Source organism: Crassostrea angulata, chromosome 8 (assembly GCF_025612915.1).
Source record: "Crassostrea angulata isolate pt1a10 chromosome 8, ASM2561291v2, whole genome shotgun sequence".
Classification (NCBI taxonomy): Eukaryota; Metazoa; Mollusca; class Bivalvia; order Ostreida; family Ostreidae; genus Magallana; species Magallana angulata.
In genome coordinates this window covers 39,514,259-39,530,219 of record NC_069118.1, presented here as the reverse complement: position 1 = coordinate 39,530,219, position 15,961 = coordinate 39,514,259, and the positions used below count along the sequence as shown (strand labels likewise).

The 15,961-nt window shown below is 35.8% G+C and overlaps 1 long non-coding RNA gene and 1 other non-coding gene across 2 annotated transcripts in view; both read left to right on the top strand.

Annotated features, from left to right (window-relative positions):
• Positions 1–15,414, top strand: part of LOC128160033 (uncharacterized) — a 31,147-nt gene extending 15,733 nt beyond the window's left edge. Inside the window, exons 3-7 of the long non-coding RNA XR_008240227.1 lie at positions 4,845–4,916; positions 8,453–8,593; positions 14,713–14,798; positions 15,006–15,109; positions 15,328–15,414. This is a non-coding gene — a long non-coding RNA (uncharacterized LOC128160033). The remainder of the gene's footprint in view (positions 1–4,844; positions 4,917–8,452; positions 8,594–14,712; positions 14,799–15,005; positions 15,110–15,327) is intronic.
• Positions 4,647–4,719, top strand: Trnat-ggu (transfer RNA threonine (anticodon GGU)). Its single transcript has one exon. It is a non-coding gene; the product is annotated as a tRNA-Thr (tRNA).
• Positions 15,415–15,961: the final 547 nt, after the last annotated feature.

The following is a 15,961-nucleotide window of genomic DNA, read 5'->3' as shown; positions in this document are numbered from 1 at the left end:
CCCTGGGTTTACTTTCCGGGTTTACTTTGGGTATACTTCGGGTTTACTAGAGTGGACCCAGAGAGTAAACCCAGTCAGAAGTATACTCCTGAAAGCAGAAGCTAACTGTGTATTCGGAATATACAAAGGGTAGGAATAACAGGAAGTAGGATGGTAAGATAAAATACTAGTCTGCTTCACACTTCAGTGCATACAGATGACCTTAAAAGCAATTTCAAAGTAAACCCAAAGTAAACCCCATGTAAACCCAAAGTAAACCCAATTTTTCAAAAAGTAAACCCAGAGTAAACTCCAAGTAAACCCAGAAAGTAAACCCGGGGTTTAGTTATACCCCCGCAAACGAAGTTTAGGGGGGTATATTGGTTTCACCCTGTCCGTCTGTCCGTCTGTCCGTCTGTCTGTCTGTCCGTCTGTCCGTCTGTCCGTCTGTCTGTAGACGCAACTTTGTCCCCCCTATAGAATTTTTTATTACTGCATGGAACAGTTTGAAAATTTGTACATATGTTGAACACCATCTGAAGATGTGCACCTGCAATTTTTTTTAAGATCAGACAAGATTTAATGATTTTATGACAGTTTTCATTTTCCTTATTCTATATATTGTACACTAATGTTGAAAAGTAAGGGAGGTAATCCTTACAGATTTTATTAATTAATTAATAGAAAACACTCTAAAATATATTTATATAAATACATCCAGATGGAGTTTTTTGTCTTTATGTCTTAATTAATAAAAAAAATTATTTTTTATAAGTATTCTATCAACTGACAATGCAAAGTTTTTGTTTGTCAATGATAAATTCTTAGGAGCTAATAAGAACATCAAAGACAAGTGTGGCTGAATTCATTTGTCCCAAGGGAGCCATTATCTGAGCCATGGTTCAGATGGAGCATGTGTTTAGGGGAAATTGATAATCTGTAAAGTGGGTGATGGTTTTGGGGCTATTTTAAAACTGTTTCATGTAAACCAAAAGGTCTATCATTATAAGGAAATAAATAATATAATTATTAATAAAGAAGTTAAACTATTTTTAGAGGTTGTTTAAATTTATTTGTCAAGTAAATTGATGAAGTGACCCTACTGGGCATTAATTTAAAAGAAATTCAAAATTACTGATATGATTGTTTTAAAATTGTTTGTAATATTAAATTTTCTTTTTTTCATATTTTTACATAGTAATGTAATTATGGTAATATTTTGGGAGTTTATTAAATTTAACAAGTTCATCAAAGAAAATCATAGTCCTATGGGATCAATTTTCTGATATGGAGTTCCATTGTGCCATAGGAGAAAGTGAGGAAAATTTGAAATAACTAATTGCATCTGTCAAGACTCTTATTAGAAAGATAGTGAAAGTTTTATCAACAGAAGAGCATTGCTTGGCTACCGGTATTTCTATTCACTGCTAAGGGAGGGGTTATTGTCATTTTGTTGGTTTTTCTTTAAATCAATTAAATTAAAAAAATATATCATCAAATACATACATTTGTAAATGTATTACTGTTAAAGATATGTATTTACAGTGAAATTCTGACAATTTTGATTTTAATTTTTCTTTGTTAACTAATTTTTTTTTTTTTTTACAATTCTAGAAATTTTTTTTTGTATGTGTTCCAAACCTTTATTATTCAATTCAATTATTTGTCCCATCTGAAATTAGCTTAGCGGGGGTATTAGTCCCATTAGGACAGTTCTAGTTGGGGTTTACTCTGGTGTTAGGTTGGGTCTGATCGGTACTGTAGTTGTCCTCTCCCCCAACTGCTGCATAACAGTCAACAGTGGAGGTAGCCTCCCTTACCTTTGTACCTTTTTGGTACCTTCGTACCAAAAATGAGTGTGAGAGGCCTGCAACCTTGACTTCAGCAGGGATAATCTAACACTGCTTCTGCTGCCAGGAGGAATCAAACTTGGCAGCTGTGACCTATATGCAGTGGTCGACATCAGCTTCTGAGACATAGGCATTCCACCTCCACTAAAGATTGATGACTGTCCTCCAACAGATGCTGCAGCTTGACTCACAAATACACCATAATGATGACAGCCGGAATCCTGGCTGCCTTCTGCACTAGGTGCAGACCCGAAGGCTATAGGGACTAGCAAGGTGTCAATGCTGCTGACAATGGACCTTAGCAGTTTCGGTGACAGCACGACAGTCTCAATGCTGCTGACATTGAATGATGGAATTCCCAAGCCTCGGCCCGTTGCTTTGAGATAAACTGTACTTCTGCCGGACCAAATAGAGTCTGAGCAAATAGTACTAGGTGGTACCTCTGTATATAAGCGATTACAGCTGAGACTGTCCTTGAGGCATTTAAACCGACTGATGAGGAATGGAAACTATTTTGAGACACCGGTCAATCCCCAGGGAGACCAAGGTTCCGCACTGGCTCCCGACCACCGCTGGCTGATTACCAGTTACCCCGACTTCTGGCGGCTGAGTAACAACAGGCTGAGGCTTATCACACCCAACATGCCTGCTAACATTTGGGTAATAAATAATAAAAATAATAGTACCCATATTTCTGTCAATGGAGCTTAGCTGGAAGGTTACACTAGACTCAAGTGTGCTTATATCTTCCTGCAGAACCCCAACGTCCTGACCTTTTCTCTCCCGGATCAGGGCATAGAATTGCTCAAACCATGGTGCATCATTCGGCTGGTCCCTTAAAGCTCCCTGAGTCAGTGAAATCTCCTCCTCCCCACTCCAAGTGACATTATACCGGGCACTCTCCCAACATAGGTGTACCACAAACACCTATAGTAAAACTAACTCTACCAGGCTGTGGATTCCCAGAACTGGCTCGTCCAAATTTGAATTTCATTCCTGGTCCCTCAGACCATTTTCTCCCAACTATATATACTCACAACTGACATGTAGCGCGTAATCCACCACACGATGGATCAAATTCACAGCAGCACACGCAAGAAAACAAGAAAAGCTAACCTTAAAAGTTATATTTTCGAACATATATATATAATTTTATAAAAATCTAAAATGGCGTCTCCATGTGCCTGCGAGGCAAAATATCCTCAGCTAGCAGCACCAATATAGCGTATCTCCCTAACCGTTACTTTAGGTCGCTGGTGATGCCACAGAGAGAAGACACTATGGGTATGTAATATGATCTTTATTTGGTGATTACTAACACATAGAGAAAAGTAAACGAATGGTACAATACACAGAGCAATTAAGCACGTCTTGTCTCTTGGAAGACAGGCAAAGGGTAATTACATCATCGTCGTGTCAGCAAGTTCAGGCGGTAGCCAGGCAATTTCTACCCGCTATCGCCAGAACCACCACAATATATATCTTTTTAAGAACTGTTTTTAAAAAAAATCATGTTCATTTATTAGAAAATAACAAATATGCTCCCCCAGTAGTTGCTGTACTTCACATTTATTAAAACACGAGGCTACTTTTCTTTATACATGTATTTTCATGTATGTTTTTGTTATTGAATTAGAAAATCTTAAATGTTAATGTATTTTATAGTCTCTTTATACCAGTATCAAGTGGTTTTGAGATTGAAATATATGAATAAATCTGAGTCAAGTAGTTTATTGAGAAATCGCTTACACAAAATTTGGAAAAAAAGTGAGTTTTGTCCTGGTTTTATTCAATTGTACGTTAATCTGCTTCTGTTTAGAGGACAAAATGTTTACAAAATTTTTAAAACTGTAGCAATTTTATTGCTATTGTCTTAGAATCTTGAAGTAACCAGCAAGACTTTTTTAAATGTACAGTCAAAACTGCCGTAGCGGTCACCCCTATTAAGCAGTCACCTTTCGTATGCGGTCATTTTATTTCCTCCTGATGAAAAATCCTATATAATTGCCCTCAAAAGAGCGGTCACCTGTCTAACGTGGTCAGCGGTCATCGTATTTTGATCCGAAACTGTACAGTCCACATGCATTAGGCGGCCATTTTGGCCGGTCACATGATTTACACCTGGGGATTTTAAACATGGCTTCTGAATGTCGGGTAATAAATGTAAGCAATTATTATACGCTTGAGGCGAGAGAAACCAAATTAATCGATGTATTTATAATACATAATTGGCAGATCAGATACGAATGGGAATCAAGTGAATTGTTTAAACAAGTATAACAATATGTTTGTTTTATAAACATGAATGAAGTACAGGTGTCAAAAATGTCCGCGGCGATGCAAGAGAAAATTGCTTGATTTAGTAATATGATTTTGAGTTCAGATACGGTAGGTTAAAAACGTAATTGTTGATTTGTATGAAAAGTTTTGTTTTCTATATATACGGTACCCATGAAAATAGTACAGAGTATTAGTATCAATAATTTAAAGAAATATAAAAATTGCATGCACAATGCATTGTAATGTATTTCTACTTATTTGTAAATATAATAGATACTATAAAATCATCAAATCAATTACTTTATCTATCATTTTGATACATTATGCTAAATATCAATTATATGATTAAAATAAAATTGAATAATTGTTCTAAAAAGGAATTTGATGTTGGCAAATTCACAAGTCTCTATTCAAAGGTTACCTCTGTTAAGAGGTCACTTTGGGTGCCTCCCGCAGGTGACTGCTTAATACAAGTTTGACTGTAATATGTATATGTCACCTGGTTCACAGGTGTGTGACTGTCAGTCAATATATCGGGTCTCAATAGCTCAGTGGTTAGAGCACTGGCAGGGTACGCCAGAGGCCCTGGGTTCGAGTCCCGGTTGAGACTAGACTTTTCACCACCTGTGACATATATGTTAAGGAAATGTTGAATTTTGATTTTGGACTCGGTGGCTAGGAGAATTATTACTTTGGTGGAGTTGTTACACCAATTTCAATGGAACTATTTTTTAGATGCACATGATGCTACTTCCTGAATGGTGCTGAACCTGTTTGTCAACATGTGGAACCCATGTGTACTTGAGGGTAGGTATGTTTACTATCAATTATCTCTCTTAGAAGCCACATAAGGTATTTTTTTTTTATCTAAAATTTTTCTTGAAGCATTTAACTATAATTTCTCTTTCATGAATTATATGCTGATAGTATAGTTAATCAATTAACTTAATTAAAGCTATATAGTAACATAAAGTGAAATTAATTCCTTGTGTGAGACCTTAAAACATTTTTGTTTCAATATGATTGATGAAAAAAACATGTAACTTTTATTTAAACTGCATTTTTTACCTCACCGAGACGAAGTCGGGGGGAGCTTATGCTATACCCTCGGCGTTGGCGTCCGGACCTGGTTAAAGCTTTTGTTGCAGGTCCTGTATCTAAGCTAATACTTGTCCTATATTCACCAAACGTGCATGGATGATGCATCTGGACCTACTTGTGGACTTGAAAGACTTGGATGCTGAATCTGGGTCCTAAATTTCAGATGCTGAAGGAGGTTAAGGTATTTGGAGCAGGTTAAAGTATTTGTTGCAGGTGCCCTTTGATAGCAATATCTAAGTTACTGCTGGTCAGTACTTCACCAAACTTGCATGGACGGTGTGTCTTATGATACTGATGCACCAGACAGGCTTGAATGCTGAATCTGAGCTATATGTTTCGGATGCTGGAGGTGGTTAAGGTTTTAAGTGCTGGTTAAAGTTTTTGTTGCAGGTGCCCTCTGATGATAATATCTTATTTACTACTCGTCCCTACTTCACCAAACTTGTATGGTTGTTGCGCCTTATGATACTGATGCACCTGACAGGCTTGAATGCTGAATCTGAGCCATAGGTTTCGGATGCTGGAGGAGGTTAAGGTTTTTGGAGCTGGTTTAAGTTTTTTGAGCAGGTGCCCTCTAATGATTATATCTTAGCTACTCCTGGTCCAAACTTCATCAAACATGTGTGGATGGTGTGTCTTATTATACTGATGCACCTGAACAGCTTGAATGCTGAATCTGAGCCATAGGTTTCGGATGCTGGAGGAGGTTAAGGTTTAAAGAACTGGATAAAGTTTTTGAAACAGATGCCCTCTGATGATGATATCTTAGTTATTACCTGTCCTAACTTCACCAGATGGTGCGTTTATGATATTGATGCACCTGACAGGCTTGAATGCTGAGTCTGAGCCATAGGTTTCGGATGCTAGATAAGGTTAAGTTTTTTTTAACAGGTCACATGTTACATAGATAATTGTACTATTTCAAACTTGCATAGTTGATTAAACTGTAATATATTTGAATCGCAAAGGTAGCTTCAGATGCAGAGCTTGATCTCCATTATCAAGGATGCTAAAAAATATATCTTAGTTAATACAGGTCCTAACTTCACCAAACTTGAATGGATGGTGTGTCTTATGATACAGATGCACAAGATAGGCATGGATGCTGAATCTGAGCCATAGGTTGCGGATGCTGGAGGTGGTTAAGGTTTTAATTGGTGGTGCCCTCTGATGATGATATCTTAGTTATTACTGATCCTAACTTCACTAAACTTGCATGGGTGATGCGTCTTATGATACTGATGCACCTGACAGGCTTGAATGCTGAATCTGAGCCATAGGTTATGGATGCTGTATGAGGTTTAGTTTTTTGAAAAAGGTCACATGTTTTATAGGTGATAGCTTACAAAGTTGATTTAACTATATTATAAATGAAACGCAAAGGTTGCTTCAGATGCAGAGCCTGGTCTCCATTATCAAGGCTGCTACAGAAATCTCCTACCTCACTTAAACCTGCTTGATAGATAGATGTGGTTGTTAAATGATATAACATTATTCCTATGATAAAGTATTGTATGATATAAAACACTATTGTTTAATATGATACAATATAATATCATATGTTATATTGTAAAAAGTTATATGATACGATAAAATATTGTATCAATTTTTTTGATATTTTATGATATGATATTGTATCATGATATTGTTCTGTATAGTATTGTATCATATGATACAATATGTATAATATAATATTGTATTATATAATATTTTACTTTTAAATTATCACATGATTGTATAATTTGATATTATATAAATAGTGCCTGTTTGGGAGGGTAACAGTTGAAATTGACACCCCGAGAAAACCATTGTCAACCGACGCGAACTGAATGTCTAAATTTTTAAGAAAATTTTACTGCTTTTATATAGGAATAACGTGAATTCTACAGCGAACTGTACGCGCAAAATTTTCGCGCATGTAACATTTTTTAATGTTGCCCGTTGCTTAGTGCGTTGCTAACACTGAGGGTAATAGAACGGATTATGAACTGCGTCTTAGCCAATCAGATTTCAGTATTTAACATAAAAGTATAACAAGATACAATGTTGTATCAAATTATATTGTTTCATATGATACAATATCATATTATGTATCAAATATTATACAATATCATACAATACAATATCATACTATATTATACAATATAATACCATATGTTTCAATGTTATGATGTATTATGTAATATGATATTGTATCTTATAGTCCAATATTGTATTTTATATAATGATGTTGTATTATGTGATCAAATACAATAAGGTTTAACACAATACAACGTCATTTCATACTTACAATATCATCTTTGTTTATTACAGTATTTTATTATATTATATTCATGCATTATAACGAATTTTATCATTGGTTATTTTGATATCACGTCTCGAAGTATAAAAATGCGGATTGACCTGTACATTCTAAAAAAAAGCTTTAAAAACTCGGATTGACCTGTACTTTCTAAATATAGATAAGGGAAATTTTGCTCTAATGTTAAAATGACTTTGATTGGCTGGCGTGATTCACCCCAACCAATCAAAATTCTCTCTGCGTTAACAAACAACAAAGATGGAAGTTGCAGACGTTAAAGTGAAAGGTCGTTTTGCGAAAATTAATGACGCGGAAATGAAAGTTATAATGGAAAATGTTTATGCCAGGAACACTAATACAGGGTAACTGCAACAGCTGTTAAGCTTTTTCGGGAATATCTCGAGTCGAAAGGCGAGAGCCGAGACTTCGTAAATTTCGAGTGCGAAAAGCTAGCTAAATTTTACATGGACGCTAGAACGAAGGATGGAGATATGTAAAAAAAGACTTCGAAAATAATATAACGAATGTAGCCCTTTCGCTCGGTCGATCCATAGATATATCGCATTCACAGAAAAGCATATCGACCTCGCACTTCGTGCTCGGTCGATATGCTTTTCTGTGAAGTCGATATATCTATGGATCTACCTCATGAAAGGGCTATATTTGTATAGTATTATATGATATATATTGTATGATAGGATGCAATATTTAATTTTATATTCTTATATTGACTAACATATGAACATATGATTATCATATAATTTTTTAACAGATGATATATGATTTTGTGTCAAAACAGAATCCATGAATATCCAAGATCATAAAGTATGATTTTCATTTAATATGATAAAGGTGGTCTCATAAAGGTGATGTCTCATAAGGGTGATGTCTCGTCGCGGTGAGCTTTGTAATCTGTGATTACCTATGTTTCTAATTTCAGGAGAAGTCTCCCTTGATAAAGTTCAACAATGGCGGATAAACAATGTGGGATGCTGTCTTGTCAACAACAGTGAAATTTGACACCTGTATACCCGTATTTCTACCAATTGTCTCAGTCTTCTTTGTTGTGTACATCAGACAGGTAAGAAAATCAAGATAATTGTTTGAAATCATTTTAATAAGATGAACAATAAAAAATATAACATTTACATGTGAGAGTACCTCATGAAAGGACATGTCACATTTTACACACACTCATCATTCACACATTACCATACATTCAGTGCACATTATTAAAACATAGCAATCATTAAATGTAATACAAAATTCACATGATAGGTATAACGAACATTTCATACATGTTAACTACGAGGTTTGTTTAGAAATTATTGAGACATTTTCTCTTATTCTTTTGGGGAAAACAAAAAATCCTTGAAACTTCATCAAAACGTTAATCAGGAATGCATTTTACAAAACAACTAATGACAAAGTCGTAAATATTTTCAGTTTCATGGATTCAATTTAATGAAAAATTTTTATATAAAACCATTTATTTACAACTATTTTGATTTTAATCATATTTTACAGCCATTAGAATAAAATATTGATTAGTTCGTGATTAATTATCATTTATTTAGTTGGTCATAAGTTGTAAGTTCTTTTGTAAAACGCATCCCTGGTATATCAATGTGAAAAGTTTCTTGTTCATGGCATAATTAGATCATTCCTGGTAAGTGGATCAACATGCCCTAGTCCTGTGACTTGGCGCAATCGCAAACTCTTGGCAACATCATTTTAACGCTTCTCATTGCTCTTGTGTTTAAAAGCATTACAAACAAACAGAAATAAGAATTCTTTATTTCTCATCTTTTGTTTTAATTTTAAAATGTTGTCATTTACATTAATATACATTTTCTCTAATTCTTGATTTTTTGTGGAAAAAAATTTGAGTTATTTCTACCCGAAAGTCAATTTACTGGGAATGTCTACTGTAGTCAGTTTGGAAGTATATTAGAACTGATCACAACAGTTAGTGTGTAAAAAGTACTTGTCATTACTATAACCGATTTGGTTGGACTTTTCCGATGCGTCATGTTTAATTCTATCAACTACATCATACATAAACAATTTTTTTAATTGGTGGATTCAGCTTACCGCTGATTGGTTGCTGGTTAACTCAGACTAAATTATGCACGGACAGAACAACAACATATCAGAGAATGAAAAATTTACATGGGTACTCGTGACTGTCGAAATTGGGCTATTTTTTGTATGTGTACACTTGTGATAAAACATACATACGGTACATACATATATAGCTGTAGCTCTGTGTAAAAATTTTGGGTTAGTAAATATAAAGCTATAGTGCATACAATACTTACATGTACAAAAAACTTTACGGCAATTTACTGAGCATAAAAAATACGCTTTTTAAAAAAAGATTTACATCATACCATACCACATTTTGTGCAAATAATCCATTTAAATCATTTAGTTTACAACTGTTAATAATTGTAACTTTACTTGGCCCAAACTTTCTCCCATTAATGATTAAACAACCTTTAACTTGGAAAGCGGATCAAGAGCTTTATTTTTTATGTAAGTAAACAAACCAGTGTACATGTATGGAGCTGGTGACCGGTGGTTCAAAGACAGGTAAAATAAAGAAATCTGTAGTAAATTGTTTGGGGATATTTTAGTATATATATTTACACCGAAAGTGATAGGGCAACAGAAGAGAAACGAATCGGACACTTGCCTTATGAAGACGCACATATACAAACCCCCTTGCACTCTCCACTTCCTTCTTGTTCTGTCACACCATCGTTCAATTCTTTTATTGACTGTCGATTGCCGATCGAAAAGTGTAGGAATCGATCTATCACTTCACTTCGACTGGCAAGTTAGTAGGTAATACATGTGCATTATACATTAATGGTATTTACATGAAATGAACGCTTAGCACATGCAATTTTTAAATATTATAAAAAATAACGCCGTACTCTGGACTGTAGCTTGAGGCTATGGTTTAAGGCCCGTTTACAGAGAGAGAGAGTTTTGCACAGAATTTAAACATAGGGGATAGTCGATAATGACTCCATATTGGGGGAAAATGAACTGTTCTGAGAAATCCTTCAGCAATGGCATTGCATAAGCATGTACTGATAACTCCGCCTTAGAAAAGGAATTGACCAATCATAAAGTTTTCACAACGGCGGCGTCTATAATTATTCATGCATGACATTGCTGACAGAAATGATTGTGACGCTATAGAAAAATCCAACCAAAGTTGTTTTGATAATATATAGTTCCTTTTTCTTAATTCTAGACAGGCAATCAGTGAAAATATTATGTTGAACTGAAGCTCTTCATCTCTTGTCATTGTTTAGTTTTTGTCTGAGCAATTACGTGGCCTTAAAAGGTCTTCTTCTGAGATTTCCACGAGTTTGATGTATATTCGCTGCGTCGTTTTGACGTCAAAATTTAAGGTAAAGTCGTTGTTAAATTTCTATTGTTCTCTAAATTATTTGTAATACAACGGAGCCTCAGTTATCCGGACACTTTCGTTCTCAAGTCCAATCGTCCAGATAAGTGAAGCGTCCGGATATCTGAAATGTGTCTATTGTTGTCTTGAATGATAATGTATTTGTATGTACAATGGCTCCCAGTGTTGATACTAGTTTTTTTTGCCTTTCATACCATATAGCAACACATGCTAGAGTTGTCTGTTGATATGAACGTTTTTATAGATATAAAGAACTCTGCTTTATTTTATTATTTTGTCATGAAATATTAACCGGACATTAATGATAACCGAATCTAGCTAAATTATTTGTGTCCAAGTGTGATATGTGTAAGATACACTGTTGTTCGCAATTTTCCAAATTTTGAAAGTGATTTGGGAAGTCAGTGTGTTTATACAAGCTACTCATGAGGGTCTTGCACGTAAAAAAGGTGTGAAACTTAATTGACAGGGGAAATCTTTTGTACTGAGTATGGTATCATCAAATTTTACCGTCCGGTTAAATGAAGCAAGATTAGTAGTAAATCAGTGTTTTGTGGTAAAAACAGACCACCGGATCCAGAACGCGGAATTCTGGATAAATGAGACAAAATAACATATAAAAAATCTGTTCCCAAATAAAATCGTCCGTAAACTGAAGCGTCCGGTTATCTGGCATCCGGATATCTGAGGCCCCACTGTATATCTGTATTTCAACCCAAACATATTAAGTGAAACGATCAAAAAATAGTTGCAGAAAATAGCAAAATGAACTTATTTAATTTGACTTCTTTTATCATTAGCTGTAAGTCTGCGGAAACTTAGAAAGAAGATGTTCAGGTTTTTTTAATCTCCAAGTTCATACTGCGCCGGATACCCCGACCACTGACTTGTTTAACTAAACAAACTATTAAATATTCTTTTAATATTACTTGTTGAGGGTTCTTCAATGTTTATGCCAATTTTCACCAAAATTCATCATTTAGAAGGGGAAATATTCCAGCTGTCTCAATAATTTCCGAAAAACCCTTGTACATACACCCCCTACCCACCTACCCATGATGATCTTCCCCCCCTTTCCACACTTTGCTACTTCCTGTTTAATTTTGGATCTGTTGGGGATTTACGTTAAGTGTCTTTAGACTTTTTATTAGCTCACCTGAGCCAAAGGTTCAAGTGAGCTTTTCTGATCACAATTTGTCCGTTGTCTGTCGTCGTTGTCGTTGTCGTTGTCGGCGTTGGCGTTGTAAACTTTTCACATTTTCATCTTCTTCTCAAGAACTACTGGGCAGATTTCAACCAAATTTGGCACAAAGCACCACTAGGTGAAGGGGATTCAAGTTTGTTCAAATGAAGGGCCACGCCCTCTTTAAAGGGGAGATAATTGAGAATTATTGAAAATTTGTTGGTATTTTTCAAAAATCTTCTTCTCAAAAACTATTCGGCCTGAAAAGCTCAAACTTGTGTGGAGGCATCCTCAGGTAGTGTAGATTCAAGTTTGTTCAAATCATGGTCCTCAGGGGTAGTAAGGGGCCACAATGGGGGAATCAAGTTTTACATAGAAATATATAGACAAAATCCTTAAAAATCTTCTTCTAAAAAACTATCAGGCCAGAAAAGCTCAAATTAAAGTGGGAGCCTCCTCAGATAGTGTAGATTCAAGTTTGTTCAAATCATGGTCCCCGGGGGTAGGGTGGGGCCACAATGGGGGGATCAAGTTTTACATAGGAATATATAGAGAAAATCTTTAAAAATCTTCTTCTAAAAAATTATTAGGCCAGAGAAGCTCAAATCAAAGTGGAAGCTTCCTCAGGTAGTGTAGATTCAAGTTTGTTCAAATCATGGTCCCCAGGGGTAGGGTGGGGCCACAACGGGGGGATCAAGTTTTAAATAGGAATATATAGAGAAAATCTTTAAAAATCTTCTTCTAAAAAACTATCAGGCCAGAAAAGCTCAAATTAAAGTGGGAGCCTCCTCAGATAGTGTAGATTCAAGTTTGTTCAAATCATGGTCCCCGGGGGTAGGGTGGGGCCACAATGGGGGGATCAAGTTTTACATAGGAATATATAGAGAAAATCTTTAAAAATCTTCTTCTAAAAAATTATTAGGCCAGAGAAGCTCAAATCAAAGTGGAAGCTTCCTCAGGTAGTGTAGATTCAAGTTTGTTCAAATCATGGTCCCCAGGGGTAGGGTGGGGCCACAACGGGGGGATCAAGTTTTAAATAGGAATATATAGAGAAAATCTTTAAAAATCTTCTTCAAAAAAATCATTAGGCCAGAAAAGCTCAAATAAAAGTGGAAGCTTCCTCAGGTAGTGTAGATTCAAGTTTGTTCAAATCATGGTCTCTGGGGCTAGGGTGGGGCCACAATTAGGGGATCAAGTTTTACATAGAAATATATAGACAAAATCTTTAAAAATCTTCTTCTAAAAAACTATCAGGCCAGAAAAGCTCAAATTAAAATGGAAGCATTCTCAGGTAGTGTAGATTCAAGTTTGTTCAAATTATGGTCCCCGGGGGTAGGGTGGGGCCACAAGAGGGGGGTCATGTTTTACATAGGAATATACAGAATTTTTTTTTAAAAATCTTCTCAAAAACTATAAGGTCAGAAAAGCTTAAATTTGAGTGGAAGCATCCTCAGATAGTGTAGATTCAAGTTTGTTCAAATCATGGTCCCCAGGAGTAGGGTGGGGCCACAATTAGGGGATCAAGTTTTACATAGAAATATATAGACAAAATCTTTAAAAATCTTCTTCTAAAAACTATCAGGCCAGGGTGGGGCCACAATTAGGGGATAAATTTTTATACAGGAATATATAGAGAAAATCTTTAAAAAAATTTCTTTTCAAAACTTTATGGCCAAGAAAGCTCAAATTGTAACCATCCTCAGATAATGTAGATTCAAGTTTGTTCAAATCATGGTCCCTGGGGGTAGGGCGGGGCCACAATGGGGGATAAATTTTTATATATAGAAAAAATCTTTAAAAATCTTCTTCTCAAAACTATAAGGCCAGGAAAGCCCAAATTTAAGTGGAAGCACCCCAAGATCGTAAAGATTCAAGTTTGTTTAAATAATAGTCATGGGGTATGGTGAGACCACAATGGGGGATGACTTTTTACATAGGAATATATAGAGAAAATCTTTAATATCTTCTTTTTAAAGACTATTTGGCCAGAAAAGCCTAAACTTGTGTAGAGGCATCCTCAGATAGTGTAAATTCAAGTTTGCAAAATCACAGTCCCTAGTGATGGGGCTGGGCCGTGATGGTGGTTTGAATTTTTACATAGGAATATATAGAGAAAAATCTTAAAAAATATTCTGGGAAAGTTTTCGGTCCAAAACTCAGTACTTAGTGTGAAAGCACAGGTTATGCAGATTTAAGTTTGATGAAACCATGATTCCCTAGAGAAAAGGGGGGCCACGAAATGGGGGGGGGGGGGGGTAAATTGGAATAGAGAAAAATCTTCTTACAGGTACAACAACAAAAGGGGCTTGGTATTTACCCCAAAAAAGAGGTGGATAAAAATTGGCAGATTTTCTATTTTTTTTTTAGCAAGATCTACTGTACTTAGTTGTCAAGATATTTTGATACTGTAATGCTAATTTGATCAGAATTAAGGCAATTGTTGCTCAGGTGAGCGATGTGGCCCCTGGGCCTCTTGTTGTAGAGCTGATATCTTTTAGATCTGTAGAATTTATATTTTAATTATAGTTTTGTTTCATTTAAAGTAATTTTGCCCAATTTTCTGTTGTTTTAGATGATGGACCACTCTACTTCTTTTGACAACAGGTGCCCCTACAGATTCACAAAGTTCCAATGTTGAATGTCCATGACCCTGGTTGAGTGAGTGCACAACTTTATGTATTCTACTTTCAAAATTTCTACTACTAGGAATACATTTTGGATTTGATTTTAATTATACGTATGCCCTGTTTAGAGATTCTGATTTTTGTGTGCAAGTGTGATATTTAACAAGCATCTGTCTTCTTCTGTCATGCTCAATTCAAAGTCATGAGGCAACACTGAAGGGTACCACTTGTTGTTTTTCAGTCCGCGACAGGAAAAGGAATAAAGTTGGCAGGAATTTCCGCACTGTCTTTGGTAGCAGCTGATGATGGAACTGACAGCAGTTGACATGGCCTGTTTCTTCAAAGGTAAGTCTCCGGAGTAGTGATTTTAGAGTTTTCATACTCCGTCCTGCATCTAAGCTTTAGGTCCAGAACAAAACTTCTCTGCATGGATTCTCTCATAGCTTTTGTTCTTCCAGGAAACATGTCACTCCTGAATGGAGACTTAGCAGTCTGTTTTCTTTGAGAGTCAAAGAAGTGGCGCAGGTCTTTGAGTTTTTCAATCATATGCCCTTGCTTTTCAGATGCACCAGAAGCAGCAGCACTATCTCCATCACTGGTGAAATGGGAAATGACAAGTGGACGGTCATCACTTTGCAGCTCAACGATGCATTCTGCAGCCCATCTCTTTTCATCTTCTATGGTGTTCTCAGGAGGAATGGTTGCAATGCAGTCTTCATGTCCTAGGCATGTAACTTCCTTTTCCTTGGTTCTAAAATAGGTGCCTTTCTTGCATAGTTTATTGCCACAAAACACAGCCACACCATTCTTCTTGGTAACATTTTCACTTAAGGTCAGACGACACGTTCCTCAATTTTAGATAACTTTTTCCAGGAAATTGTTAATGGTTTACTACTACTTTGACAAGCCTTCTTGCAAAAAATTAGGGTACCTTCCCAAGCATTTCTTCAAAATACTAGAGTATGCAATTTCCTATATAATCTTCTTGAAAATACACTTGAATTGCTGATATAAAAATAAATTCATCTACACCACAGCGATATTCACTATATTAGAACTACATCTCTGCCGGGGCGGGGCTTTGAACTCACGACCTCTATAACCTATAAACGCTTCTGACAGTGAGCTGCCACGGTTCTAACCACTCGACCATCTAGACATATAACCACATCTAAGTAAATTGTGATCATTTTTAAA